Source organism: Ochotona curzoniae, unplaced genomic scaffold, assembly GCF_017591425.1.
Source record: "Ochotona curzoniae isolate NIBS_2020 unplaced genomic scaffold, NIBS_Ocur_1.0 contig_2657, whole genome shotgun sequence".
Lineage (NCBI taxonomy): Eukaryota > Metazoa > Chordata > Mammalia > Lagomorpha > Ochotonidae > Ochotona > Ochotona curzoniae.
The window spans coordinates 391,001-406,350 of record NW_024465540.1 but is presented as its reverse complement, the minus strand read 5'-3'; the positions used below and the strand labels follow the sequence as shown (position 1 = coordinate 406,350).

The 15,350-nt window shown below is 41.2% G+C and overlaps 1 pseudogene; it reads left to right on the top strand.

Moving 5' to 3' along the window:
* The first annotated feature begins 416 nt into the window (after positions 1 to 416).
* Positions 417 to 2,926, top strand: LOC121152800 (annotated as a pseudogene).
* The last annotated feature ends 12,424 nt before the right edge of the window (positions 2,927 to 15,350 follow it).

The following is a 15,350-nucleotide window of genomic DNA, read 5'->3' as shown; positions in this document are numbered from 1 at the left end:
TAATCACTTGAGGAAACAAAAATTATTTTCCACAGCAGCTTCACTACTTAACATTCTCACTGGCAAATTATGGTTATTGTCAGATCAGTTCAGCTCTTCCTGTTGCAGCCACTATGCAATCAACCTGTGTATACAAAATTTGTTTCTGGAAATCAGGCTGGCAGAACAGGGAAAGTACACATTTAAACAGATGGAGACACATTAGAAAAGGTAAAGCAAAGGGGGCACATTCCAGCAAATAGGAGAGGACAGATTGATGTCAGAGGGGCACTTGGAGACTGATGAACATTAGAAAGCAAAAAAGACAATGGTATGTTAATGAAAAGGCCATACACCCTAGCGGAAGTCAATGCATGGCAAACTGAACTGCACCAGCAGACAGAACTTCACCAACAACCAAGTTCTTGATAGCTCTCATGCCTAATGGCTGTCAGTTTGAGATTTCCCACAAGTGGCACTACAGGTATCATTTTGTACAGGGTAGCAAAGACTTTGAGACTGCAGGGACAGCAGTGAGCTGTGTTTGTGTTGAGCTGGGAATGAACTCTTTAAGCTCAAGGCATTGCTCTAATCCCACATCAAAAATAATACTGCCTTTGGCATCTCATGACTCAAAACAGGTCTGGGTGACCCTTAAACTTAACAGCAAACACATTCCAAAAAATATCAACATGAACAACAACTTAGTTACTTGTGACACGTATTATCTCCCTAGTCCTTGCAACTTCTCAAATGCACATGGAGAAAGTTTGTACAGACCATGGTGCAGCATAATCACAGGATCAAAGGAGGTAGTAGTGGTGAGCCAGGGGATGTGCTATGGAGACCATGGTGGAAGTCTAACATGAACCCAGATCTGAAACTCACCAGAGGGAGTGGCACAAGTGACTGCAAACAAAGAACCATAAATCAGCCACAGTAAGTAAAATCAAATTCTAGAATCTGTGGGTAACACAGCATAAAAATCTGCCATAAGGAGAAAACTGTGCTAACCAGAATTAAACGACCAAGACCAAAATAAGAAACAGAGAAACGATGAGTGGTACTGAAGACTCTCCTACAAAGAAGCAAAAGCCTTTGTCAACCCAGAGTTAGCTTAGGAATACATTGAGAAAATGAGGGATAGAGAATTCAGAAAACTCATTATAAAGCTTCTTATCAACAATGAGAAGCACATACAGGATTTCAAGGACTTTAATGAGTGTATCACACAGGAAATAGCAACAAAACAAAATCAAGCAGAATTATTGAAAATGAAAGATGGAACAGAGCAAATTAAAAATTCTGTGGAAAGTCTCAATAATGTTATAAAGGAAGCAGAGTAAAGAATGACAGAATTTGAAGGTGTTTCTTGTCACAAGTGGAAAACAATCAAACTGCTGGAAGCATTCCTGGGTCAAGTTAAAAAAATATTCAAATTTAACAGATGCTATTAAAAGGCAAATTATAAAAGTTATGGGAGTTCCAGAAGATATAGAAAGATAAGTTTAAAATGTATTTAGTGAAATAATAAGGAAAACTAACATAATCTGGAAAAAGATTGGCAAACAATACTCTGGAAGGGCACAGCACTCTCAAGCTCTCTTCAAACCAACCTAGTAAATAGATCCTCAAATCTACCCTTAACAAACATCAATTGACATATGGAGAAATGGCAATTAGTTTCACAGGTGATCCCTCACAAGAAACTCTACAGGCAAGAAAAGAATGGAGCAACATATTCTAGATTCTAATAGCAAAAAAAAAAAAAAAGTCATGCAGGATTATGTATCCAGCAAAGCGCTTTTTTGTCTTTAAAAATGAAATAACATCCAGCCTGGTAATCTCACATAGCTAAAATCCTTGCCTTGGATGTGCTGGGATTCTATATGGGGTACCAGTTCATATCCAAGCAGCACTGACTTGCCTTCAGCTCCCTGCTCGTGGCCTGCAAAAGCAGTCAAGGACAGCCCCAAGTGATTGGATCATGCACATGTGTGGGAGACCTGGAAGAGGCTTCTGGCTTTGTATGCACTCAGCTCTGACCATTAGAACCACTTGGGCAGTGAATCAGCAGATACAATATTTTACTCTCTGTCTCTCTGTTTCTCTATGTATCTGACTTATCAATAAAACATAAATAGATCTTTAAAAATAAGAAAATGAGTGGTGGTGCACATGGCAGCAGCATGTGTCAGGTCCATAGGGTGCCAGTGCAACCCAAGCCTGGCCCAGCCTCATTCTTGCCAGAGCCCACCCGACCCTGGCCCTCTCCCTCCTAGATGCTGCACTGCCTCGCCTTAGGCTGGTGTCTTCCTTGGAAACAGTGCTACAGGCAGACAGCACAGGTCCAATCATGACCAACCATAAATTGGGCATCGTGTGAAGTACACACTGATCCAAGAACAGGACATCCCACTGGTGGAGAGCTACTCCTCTGAAACCCACGTGGAGATTGATACAGATGGAAATGGTGCTAAAATCGCTAAGAATTCCAGGTATAACTTTGACAAGAACCAGGGTAGGGATCCTGCAGGCTCCTGCACAAGATGCTAGAAGAAGCACCAGGTTGGTGCCGGCTTCAAGGTGGTGCGTCTAAATGCCATGACCATGGACAACGTGCAGCTTGTGCCTTGAGGCTGGTGTCCCTGAGCCAAAGAGGCCTCGAGCAAACAGAAGGAGCACAGACTGTATTTGCTTGTGATTCAGAAGCTTCCTACAGACTCCGTAGAGGAGCATTTCCCCAACCTGATATTGACCCAGTTCTACAATGCCAATGGGTACATGCTGGAGGAAGAGAACCTGTGCACCTACTATGATTGACACAGTGATCAAGAAAAAGCTCCAGGAGTTCAACAACTGCAGGCACAGCCAGCTGGCCTGATATTGCAGCTCCCAGTGCCAGCAGAAGGAATGGCTAGTCCACAAGAAGCACGGACTGGAATGAAAGTGCCCCTGCTTGCAGGAGCTTGAACCAAAGATATGACTGCGGTGTGGGGCTGATCCTAGGGTTTGACACCTGAACCTGAAGGTGCCCATGAAGCATGAGACCAGCCCACAGCTACCGATATTAGGCACCCCCTGGCCCCCTCATTACATATATGTTAATATGTTTAGAAACTCATGTACAGCTTTTTAGGGAATGGGGAAGTAGGGAGGGCAGAAGTGACAAACAGAATCATCTGATCCTAGGATGTTACAGAGCTACACAGAATAAATAAATAAATAAATAAATAAATAAATAAATAAATAAATAAATAAGAAAAAGAAAAAGAAAAAAATATTCTTCCACATTAAAGAAAAGCTAAATGACAGCGTTCCCCTTGATGGAACACAACTCCCCCTAGAGTGCTTATTTTGAAATGAGGGCGAACCTGACCAGGCAGGACTACAACACCTGTTGGCCTCATGTGAGCTAGATCAGGGTTAAGCCAGGCTAGACTGATTGTTCCTACTGGTGCAAGCACAGATCAGAGAGAGTTGGTTGGCCTTTGTGGCAGCATCAGCTGGCCCAGGGTGGTACTGGGGGCTACTTCTGTCAAGTTAAACTGAAGGACTTCATGAAGAGTGCATGATCCTGGAGTGGGAGTGGTCCAGTAGGGAAATAGTGGGCACCTCCCTCTTGGATTACCACTCCCACGGTAGGGCATGAAAACCAGACCTGAAGCAGGAATGGCTGGACAAAATGGCACCTGCCAACATGTTTGCCCTGGTTAGGTTGAACTAGGTTTTAATGCCCATTGAACTATATGAAAGCTGAATGGGATGTGGGACAGACTGAACAAGACTGTGGTACATACTGTGGTACTTATGGCAACCAGGGTAGGGGACAAGCCAGTTGGGGGTTATTGGGAGTCGCCCCTAACTAGGCTGCAGCTCCTACTTGTTTATGTGAGAGCCGAGTATTAAGTGGACAGAATCAGGCTTGACAGCAACACCCATTGGTTCTTATGGAAGACATGGCAGGAAACAGAACTGGCACAGTAATTGCAACCACCATTATATGCACAAGCTGAATGGGGCGATGGACTGTGCTGGACCTTGTACTGGCAAGGACACGCAAGAAGCAGTTCTGGGATCACCTCAGACAAATTTTCTCTGGGGAAACCTCCAACTGAACTACTGATCTCACAACCCCAACCATGAATAGCCTATGTCAGCCAGTGGATCCTGAAGATTTCATCATACTTGGAATGGAGAGTTTGGCAGCAATTCAGAACTGTTGAACTATCAAAAGTGCTTGAGCAGGACCCTTGGAGTATGCCCCACGTTGAGGACCTGGGATGGGTTGTAGGCTGGGTGGGACTTCTAACTTTGGCTCTCAGCTTACCCCAGATACATACAAAAATGATAGTATTAATGTAGAAACAATGATTTTACCTACTTTGATATAGCCCTTTATCTTTTGTGCCCTAATAAACCTTGTTAAGATAATCAAAAGATTTTTTTTTTAAATAAAAAAAATAAAGTAAAGCAAAAACAATGTGTCTCTTCCAAACCTGCCGTATAAATGATATTTAAAGATTTTCTCTTCTCATAGAAAAGGAATACCACCCACTAAAACCAAAGACAAATGTGAAGAACATAGCAGTAAAATAACAAGAGAAGACTACATCAATGAACAACCCATTGCTAAAGTGACAGATACAAACACCCATCCATTCATACTAACAATCAATGTAAATGGCTTAAGCCCATCAATCAGATGTCATAAAGCAATAGAGTAAATATAAAAAACAAACCTGGCACGGTAGCATAATGGCTTAATTCCACACTTTGAATGCACCAGGAATATATATGTGCACTGGTTCTAAACTTGGCAGACTGGCCTCCCATCCATCTCCCAGCTTGTGGCCTGGGAAACAGTGAAAGATGGCCCAAAACCTTGGGAGCATGCACAAGCGTGGGAGACCAGAAGAAGCTCCGAGCTCCTGGCTTTGGATTTGCTCAGCTCCAGTGGTTGCAGTCCCTTTGGGAATGAAACTATACCACATGGACTTTGATGTTTATGTTTGTATTTTCATTTCTTCAAACTATTTTTTTTTCCTCATATTATCTTCACTGATTCATAGGTCATACAGTAACATCATTTCTTCATCATGGTTCCTCATTTTCTTTGTCATTTCTTCAGTGACACATTAGTCATTCAATAGCATGTTATTTAACTTCATTGCATTGTAAATTTTTATTTCTTCTGTTGTTAATTTTGTTTTGTGGCTTTTCATTTAAGGGAATTTATAGCAACTATTGGAGACTATCATATACAGCTGTGAGGATACAATTCAATTTGTATCTCTACTTTCAGATTAAAGATGAACTCCCAATGAAACTGCTAAATATTTTAATTAACAGGATGCAGGACTATCATTGTCCTTGTCTGTAATGATGAATTTATGACTGCTGATGAAGAACTGTATAGTTGTAAATATATAGAGGAACTCAGCTGCAGAGCGAGACTTGGTGAAGGGTTAAGGGAAATCCCAGGCCTATGGAACCGTATCATAAAATGAAAATAAGTATAATAATAATAAATTAAAAAATTGAAAAAAAATATGGGCCTTGCCATTTCTGTATATTCTCCGAAACATCTGTCATGTCCCTTCTTTGATTTATTGAGCCCCTTGATTCATTATGTGGTGGTGGCATTGTTGGGAGTTTAAAATTGTGAAGTTGCGAGAACCAGTAAGACCCTGACAGGGACATGGTGAAAGGACAGGGTATGGCTATGAGTTTTGCCAGGTGATCATGGACTTTCTCAGACTATAGGGTCATCTATTCCATCCTGTAGAAACCTAACAGAGATTTCCAAAGCATGTGATCAGTTCAGCCTCTTCACACCAATTATTTACCCTTCTTGAGCCTCAGCTGCCTGGTCTGAAAATGGGACCTTCAGGATTATATTTTTTCCACCCAGATTAGGGCAGACTGCGCATTAGGGCAGGCTGTGACCTACAGCGGGCTTGGGGCCTTGATCTGTCAATCTGTCTCATGCTGGACTTGATTGCAGGCAGTGAGAACAGAGGATCTGCCCAGTACCTGATCCTCATCTGTCTCAGCAAAATAGTTCATCCTAGCTGGAAAAAAAAAAAAGTTCCATTAATGGCTAAACAAGGATGACAGTTATAAAGTAACCTCCAATTTCACAATGTGTTTTCCTAAATTGAGTAGAGGACTCCGAAATTCAAGTTTTAATTTCAAAACCAAATGAAATGCTGAAGTTTGCTGAAATTAGACTATTGACCTTGTTCCTGATCACCTGCCCTGTTTATCATGTTGATGATTCGCTCAGCAGTGGGAGCACAGGTTCCCAGACAGAGAACAACATATCCTGTATATTCCCTCCAAGGTGGTTAACCTCCATCCTGCTCTAGTACTCCTCATAAAAATAAAGCATACTAGTCTATTCTTGTTAGAAGATGTCATGATTTTATTTAAGGGAGAAACAAGATTCTGCCAAAGCCTATTGGTAAAGTTGCAGGATAGAAAAACCAACACCAAAAAATCAATAGCGTTTGATTTCCTAAAATATTCAATGGCTGAAAAAGAATTTGCAAGCCCTATGCACAATGGATTAAAAAATGCCAATATCTTAAAAAACATTTAAGATGGATCTGAGAGATCTCTATGATGAAAATTACATAATGCTTTGAACAAATGAAAATGCCTTTTGAATAAAAATAACATAGCAAATACTTTTTAAAAACAAAAATGACAAAACATTAAATGGAAGACACAAAAGTGGAAAAATCCCGTTTATGTAATTCTAAAAGTAATGTCATCAAAATGTCCATATAAACCAAAACAAAGTTTTCATATTCAATACAATCCCAATCAAAATAGATACATCTTTTTTCTCAGATCTGGATAAAATGATGCTGACTTCATATGCAGGGGGATCAACACAGAGGAAAATCAAGCCACCTCTTCACCTGCAGTGCCAGCACCCATATGAGCACCAGTTTATGTCTCAGCTGCTCTACCTTCACTTCAGAGATCCACAAGATCTGTGAAAGCAGTGGAGAATGGCTTAAGCCTTTTGGCCCTTGAATTCACATGGGAAACTGAAATAGGCTTCTAGCTCCTGGCTTCAGTCCAAGGTACGACAGCCATCCTGGGAGTGAACCAACAGATGGAATATATCTCTCTTTGTCTCTGCTTCTCTCTTTCTGCATATAAAATAAATACATCTTTTAAAAACATTCATAATTTACTAATCATGCCCTAGCAAGCACCAGGTCCGTATATGTGCATGGTTTATCACGGCTGTTCCATTACCAATCCAGCACTCTGCTTACAGAAGGGGAAGCAGAAGAGGTGACCCAAACCTTTGGGACCCTGCAACCATAGAAAGAACCATGAGAAGCTCTTGCAAACCAACTTCAAACTGGCTCAGCTCTTGTTGCTGTGACCATTCAGGAATGAATGGTCAGAACACAAAAAATCTGTCTCCCTGTCTCTCCTTCTCTCTGTCAATCTGCTTTTCAAATATATATATATATATATATATAAATCTTTAAAAAAACATAGACATTGAATGAAAGAACAGAAGAGATACACTAGAAAGAGACCTACACATCAGGTCAATTACTTACAAGTTACTATGTATTACATATATCTCCTGTCTTCTTGTGGGGTTGTCTCACTCTCTTCAGTCTTTTGAATATTAAACAATGACCTCAACTTAAAACATGAAATTGAAGAGGTTCAGGCTGTAATAAAACTTATTCAAGTTGAGAATATGAACTGGATTTCTCAGGAACAAGAGCAACAACTCACATTTACATGATCAAAAATTACACTTTCCAAAGTAAATGGCCTGTGAAAGCTAGCTGAAATATTATACCCACTTCATACAATCTGCAGGAGGTTAATGAATGAGACCTAAAAAGTTTTTAAATTTTCCATGTGAATTCATTTGTATCTTAACTAATCCTGGAAATTATACATTGTAGGTGTTCTTGAACAAAAATTGCACTTTTCAAGGTAAATTCAACCCCAAATACTCAATTTGATCTTTACTGAGAATTTTTCATTAACTTTAATGATAATCTATTATTGGCATATCTGTAGGAAATTCACTGCTATTTGTGTGATATTAAGTCTGGCAACACAGGTCAACTTCAATTTTAGTAATTATTTTTATGATTTATTTTATTTATTTGATAAGCAGTGTAATAGAAACAGATCTTCCTTTTGCCTATTCGTTTCCCAAATCTTCATGACAGCTGGTGTTGAGCCAGGTCAAAGTTGGGAGTCAGGAAGTCCATATGGGTTCCCCAAATGGGTGAGAGATGCTCAAGCACTTGGATCTTCACCATCGCTTTCCCAGTTACGTTACCAGGGAGCTGCATTGTAATAGAGGAGCTGGGAGTCCACCCCATGCCTAAATATGGGATGACAAAGTCACAGGCAGCAGCAAAGGCTACTTTGAAACAACAAGGGCCCCCATTCACTTATTTAAATGGCTCAGTTATAAGATAGTTCACTTTTTGGGTTCATCTCCATTCCTGAAGCCAAAACAGCTATTGCAACATTTGGGAATTTTAACCAGCAGGTGATTATAAATTAACATGAGGTTCATTTCTCTGAAATCTACAAGGTTAAACTGGAAATAACCTAGATCACTGGAGTTCTTTGAAAGTTAAGGTTGCTTATTTCAAATTGGTATATTATAATGTATATATTGTATGTAGATACATATAATAGATATTTATGTATATAGATAGATATCCTGTTGTTTGCAATTATTTTATCTGGACATTTAAATCTATGTTGTGAAAGAAAACTGGGCTTCAGAGACAGCGACAATGCAGAGGGAAGTGAACAGAGTCATAGCCAGCACCATGAGACTCCTGACAAGTCCAGAGTAAGACCATGCCCTAGGGGCTGTAGAAGTGGCTGGAGGAGCAATTCAACATGGGTTCCACTTGGTGCTCACACAATGGTCAAGAACAGCATGCAGGTGCTCATCAACTGCCGTGACAAGTAGCTCCGGGGGTGTTCAACTGCAGTGCTAGGATCAAAGCAGCCTTAGCAACTGAGGGGGATACCTGAACCTGGTTGGACACAACGCTTGGGACTCTGGCCATGGACGCCGTTGCCACGTGGAGAGTGAGTCCTGAGCTTTTTGGAGGCCTGAGAAATTTCTCCCCCCAGGGTGAGTATTCCATGGCGGAATCTCGGGAATGGGATTAGGACTCTGGCCCGCCCTTTCCTCACCAATTTATGGCAGGAGAAAACTAGGAGGTGGGTGTTCAGATGCAAGCTTTGGGTGAAAGCAGTCTTCAGCAATGTGGCAACTGTGGGAGATACCTGAGCCATGTCAGACACAATGCTTTGGATTATGGACATAGACACCATTGCCACACAGTTAGTGGGTCCTGGGCTTTGGGCAGCCAATGCACCAAGTGATGCCAGTCTCTGCCTTCTGGCCACGCAGCTGGAAAGCTCTAGGGATTTTGTGGCATGTAATTACTACCTAGAGGCATCCATGCATAAGTCCAATGTGAGTATAGGTGATGGATGAATCCTGTATGATTTCCAATGACCTGATCACTGAACATGCTGGCAAGCTTGGGGACTGAGACATTGTGGTTTGGAGGGGAGAGTCCATTTGATCTGTTTAGGTCAGACTGCTTCATCAGCCCACATGAGAGTCCTGAGATGGGCAGTTAGCCTACAACATCACTGACTGCCACACACTGGTCAACATGAAAGCTATGGCTGATGGTTTGTCTGGCAATGCTAGATTCCAGTACCTGACTGAGTTTTGGAACAGGGGATGGGTCATATTAGAAAGGGTCATGACATCAATCAGCATGTGAGAGAACCAGGTCCTGGGGTAAATTATTTGGTGGATAACTGGGCCCATCCCTATGGAATTACAAGGCCTGCTGGGGGCATCACTCTTCACCAAACTCCTCTAAACATCATGTACTCTCACCTCCAGTTATCATCAGTCCCACACTCACATTTGGATCACTGCCCTCCTGCCCTCCAGTATCACTGTAAACGCCACTTGTGTTTTCATTACCACATCACAAGCATCTAAAATATATGCCCTGGGTCTTAGTCTCAGTTATGTCCCTAGTGTCCAGCACAGTGTTTTGCAACAGGTTGATTGGCCCTTTATACCTTCTCTCAGTGACCCTGGGTGGAGAACATTGCATCTTCCTGGATTATTACCACAGTGAGAGGAGCTATCAGGGCCTCAGTCCCCATGACTGAACATTGTGGGTGTTCCACCAGGATTCTGCTGCCACAAAGTTCATGAAGAGTGGACCAGATGGAACCATGGCTGCCATGAGCTACATCAATTCAGGCTCTGTGTGTTGTGCACTCAGAGTCCTACAATAGACTGATTAGATTTCACTCACTTTGGTTTTCTCTCCACAGGAAGATTAGGTATCTCAAGAATGGGTGTGACAAAAAAATATATAAGAGAGCAGGCCAAATGTCCACATGGACCTCAACCACCTTGGCCATCAAGGTTGTGGCAGATGTCAGCTTAGGTAGCACAGACAACACCCAGATCTTAAAAAAAATACAATTCAGAACTTCTTCTTTGGGACAAAAGGGATAGAACATACAATGTAACTTCCTAGTCAGGTGGGGGTTTTTTAATGGAAGGGAAATCTAGTTTGTTAAGCTGATATTGAAGCCTGCGTACAAAGACTGGGAGGAGGCATAGGATATCTTTTCTACCCTCCTTGAACTGCTGCAATGCTATTGAGAAAAAAAGGATGAGTATGACTTATTACTACTCATGTCCTGCTATGTCCTAAATGTGTCTCTCCTGTTAGAAAACTCCTAGGCCTCTCCGCAGCACCGCAAGGCTCACTAAGTGTCTCATATATTTCTTAATCAATCCTCATTGAAACCCTAGGAGATAAGCAATAGTGAGACTGTGCTAGCTTCAACTTTTGCTAAAAGCCATGCAGTTGAGTCAGATGGCATGGGTGTGTGATGAACATTGCTCATTGGTTAGAAAGGCTATACGGATATTCTGACTGCATGGCAAAGCCCAGGATAAATGTCCCTAAGCACCTCATTGCTGCCTCAGCACATTGTATGGACCCTTGACCACCTCTCTGATGTTTCATAGAATTCTCCTGACAGTGGTTGTTTTGTTTTTCTGCAAAGGTGAAATGATTTTTGTAATGGGTATAGCACCTCAAACTAGTCAATCATGTTATGGTAAAAGTGATTTTGGGAACTTAAGGCAATGACACACGACTAAAGGCATACAATGATACAATTGAGTTCACAATGCCCCAAACATCCTGTTATGTGACCCTCTTTTTCCTGGAACTTGCCCTAATATAAACAATGTTTTCCTTATGAAATAGCTTGATAATATCTTGGAACAGATGCCAATCATGGAGGTACAAAGTTTTTGTTTACTGTGCAGCTTCAAACTGTTACAACACATGAAATGACGTATTTCAGTTTCTCACCATGAAAAGCAGAAAGTATATGGGGCATTTCCTAAAGGTAGACAAATGTGAACCTTCAAAGAAAAATGGTTTAAAATGTCTACTTATATTGGCATTTACAGTTAGGGAATTAAAACAGTTTAAAAATATAAAAATAAGTTTCTTGTAAAAATGTTCATAGAATGGCATACCTGCCTTGATATTTTTCACTGCTCTGTAACAAAAGAACAAAAAACAATTGAATCAATACTAGGTGAAAGTGATGGTGATTACTAATGGCTAATTGCAAGATTTAATAAAGAATCTATGACATATGTCTTTACAAATTCATTTCATTTATCAGCTTTCTTTTTAATTCTGTATTTTTTATATTTTAAGTAATATTAGTTTAGGTTTAGTAAAAATTGATTTTGGATATTAGTAAACCTCCTGTCAATACATAAACTACATGAGCTGCCAACTGTGGAGTTCCTGGCTTCAGCTGCATCACTGCAGGTTTGACCGGATAATAGCTATTTGAAAAATATTTTCTCTGAAGCAAAATAATAATGTTTGTTTTAGGATTTTTTTTGTAATAATTATTTTATACTGAAGTAAAAATGAAACAAATGCCTCAAGTCTGTAGGCCTTTGTAACCATGTAGTTGACCTATTTTAAGCTTCTGGCTGTGGAGCTTCATCTGCCACAATTCCCGCTGTTGAACCCATATGGGGACAGAACTAGAAAATGGAAGTTCTCATTTTGCTTTATAATTCTACCTTTTAAATAAAAATTTAAAAAGCCCAAGTCTACGTCTGTACAAACATGAGAAACATGTATAAAGGAATACTAGAAATACACAGGTAAAAAGGAAGCAATCGAAGTACTGGCCAGGCTTTGAATCTTGGGTTTGCATAGGAAAAGCACAGCCGTGGCATCCTCAGCATCAGACCTGAAGTTTTGTAGACACACTACGATGTCCCTAGGCTTACGAGGCACCATATTGACATTTCTCATACATATATGCATTTGCATTAGAGATTGGAAAATCCATACATGTAGAATTCACACACCATAAATCATCCATTGTAGGGGATAGAACTGTGCTTGCTACATGAGATTAAGTCACCATTTATAATATTGGCTTTCATCACAAGCACCTGCTCAAACCCAATTTCTTCATTTCAGAAAAAGGACACTGCAAACTAACACACCTGCAATAGAAGATGACCCCAAGTGCTAAGGTTAATGACATTCAGATGGAAAACCTGGATGGATTTCTGGATATGGCCATGCAAAGGTCTGGACCCTGAGCTCATTTGGGAAGTGAAAATGAGATATAAGCTCTCTCTCTCTTGCTCTCTCTCTCTTCTTTACCTCCATACTTCAAATGAAAAACACAATTTTTAATCAATCATAAAATAAAAAACCATCAGGACTTATACTCCTCACATTGTTATACAACCAACACCTGAATCTCATTCCAAATTTGCAAATCATGGCAAGAGAAAATCCTGCTCCACTAAATGCCTTCTTCATATTCTTTCTTCTCTCAGCTCCTGGAAACCTTCACTGTGTGCCCAGTCCTTATAGGTCAGCTCATTCTGGACAGTTCACATGAACAGCATCAAACAACATGTGAACTAAGATGTTTGCCTTCTTTCAATTCGCATAATATATCAAGAGTAATGCAAATGAATCATACTGATGCCTGCCTGGTGTTGCGTTGTATGTCTATATGATTTCTTTACCTAATCATTCGTTTAAGAACATTTGAGGTGTCCTCACATTTGGCTTTTGCAGAATTGCCTGAATTGAGCCAAAACATGTAGAGTTACATCTTTCAATTTTCTTCACTACATCACCAAGTATAGCAACAATGAATTACATGGTATCTCTAGGCTTAATCAATTGAGAACACAATAACTATTTTCCACAACAGTTGCACTATTTTACATTCTCTCTGGCAAGTCTTGAACATCATTCGGATCAGCTCAGCTCTGGCTGTTGCAGCCACTAGGGAACAAACCAGTGCATACAAAATCTGTCTCTGAGAATCAAGAAGGCAGAATAGGGTAAGAATACACTTAAGCAGATGGAGAAACCTGAGACAGAGGCAGAGAGGGCACAATCCAGGAAATAGGAAAAGACATGCTGTTGACAGACAGGTACCTGGCGACCTATGGACGTATTACAAGAGAGACAACGGAGTGCTGATATAGTGATCAGATACCCCAGCAACAGTCAGCGAATGGCAATCTGAACTGCACCAGAAGGCAGACCTTCACCAACAACCAGGTTCCACCCAAAATAGATCTGAAGAGCTCCCAGAACTAATAGCTAGCAGATCCAGACCTCCACAAGTGACACAATAGGAACCATTTTGTACAGGGTGGCATAGGCTTTGAAACTGCTGGAACAACAGTGAGCTGTTCATTCATTGAGCTGGGAGTAAACTCACTGGACGCAGTGCATTATACTGATTACACATAAAAAATAATACTGATTTTTGGCATCTTATGACTCAAAGTTGGTCCAGATGGCCCACATATCTTACAGCAAGCATTGTTCCAGCAATATCAGCATCTAAAACAACCTAGCTATTTATGACATCTGATTTCACCCTAATCTTGGGAAGTACTCAAAACACAACTGGGAGATCACTCTACAGAAAATAGTACAGCATCATCAAAGGATCATAGCAGGTAGAAGTTGAACAAAGAGCTGCTCTAAGAAGACCATGGTGGAAGTCTAACATGAGTTCAGATCTGAAACTCACTAGAGGGAGTGGCACAAATGACTGCAAATAAAGAACTATAAATCAACTGCAAAATGTAAAATCGCTTGCCTGAGAACCAGGAAGGGATGGGGCAGAGCCAGCAGGGGAATAAGTGGTGGTTCCTTTGCTGGACAGCTACTTCAGCTGGAGAGCATGAACTGGGATGGGGGCAGACCAGACTAAGCAGGGCTATCACACCTGTATGCGTCAGGTGGACTAGATAAGGGGAAAACCAGGCTGGACTGATTATTCCTACTGGTGCAAACAAAATTAGAGTGGGTGAGGTTTGTTTGGGCTTAACCACAGCATCAGCTTGCACTGGGGGCTAGTGCTCTCAAGTCAAACCACAGAATTACCCGGAAAGTGCATAATTCGGGAGTGGGAGAGTCCTGGAAGGGAAAGAGTGGGCTCATCCCACTTCTACGGGAGGGCACAAAAACCAGGACAGGGACTGGAGAGAAATGAAGTGTGGGACAGTCTGGACTACTGCTACACATACTGGCAAACCAGGGTAGGAGGCGGGCCTGGTGGGTGTTATTGTGGGTTGCTCCAACTAGGCTACAACTCCCACTGGTTTATATGAGGGCCGAGAATGAGGTGGGCTAAACCAGGCTGGACTGCAACACCCATTGTTTCCAGTGGAAGTCAGGGCTGAAAACAGAATCAACCCAGTGATCGAAACACCAGCTGATCAGGGCCATGGCCTGAGCCGGGCCCTGTACTTGCTAGTACATACAAGAATCTGGTCTGAGAACACCTTAGACAAAGTTCCTTGGGAGATCTCCCCAATCGAAATGCTGGACTCAGAACCCTAACCAAGAAAAGAGAGAATACAGAACAGGTGAATCAACCATCTCAGCTATATGTTGGCAGCAACATATAGGGCAAACGGAAACTCTATGATGGACTATGTTAATCAGTGGATTCTTCAAAGACCTCATACTGCTTGGAGTGGCAAGAATAGTAGCAATTCAAAACTGGTGAACTATCAAAACCGCTTGAGCAAGAAGCTTGCAGCATACCCTACATATAGCACCTGGGGTGGGTGGGAAATTGGGTGGGCCTTCTCCTTTAATACCCCACTTAAAACACGAAGGAAATAATTTTTAAATAATAGTCTTATCCCCTTTCCTATAGCCCTTGAACATTTTTTACCCCAATTAACTATGTAAAGAATG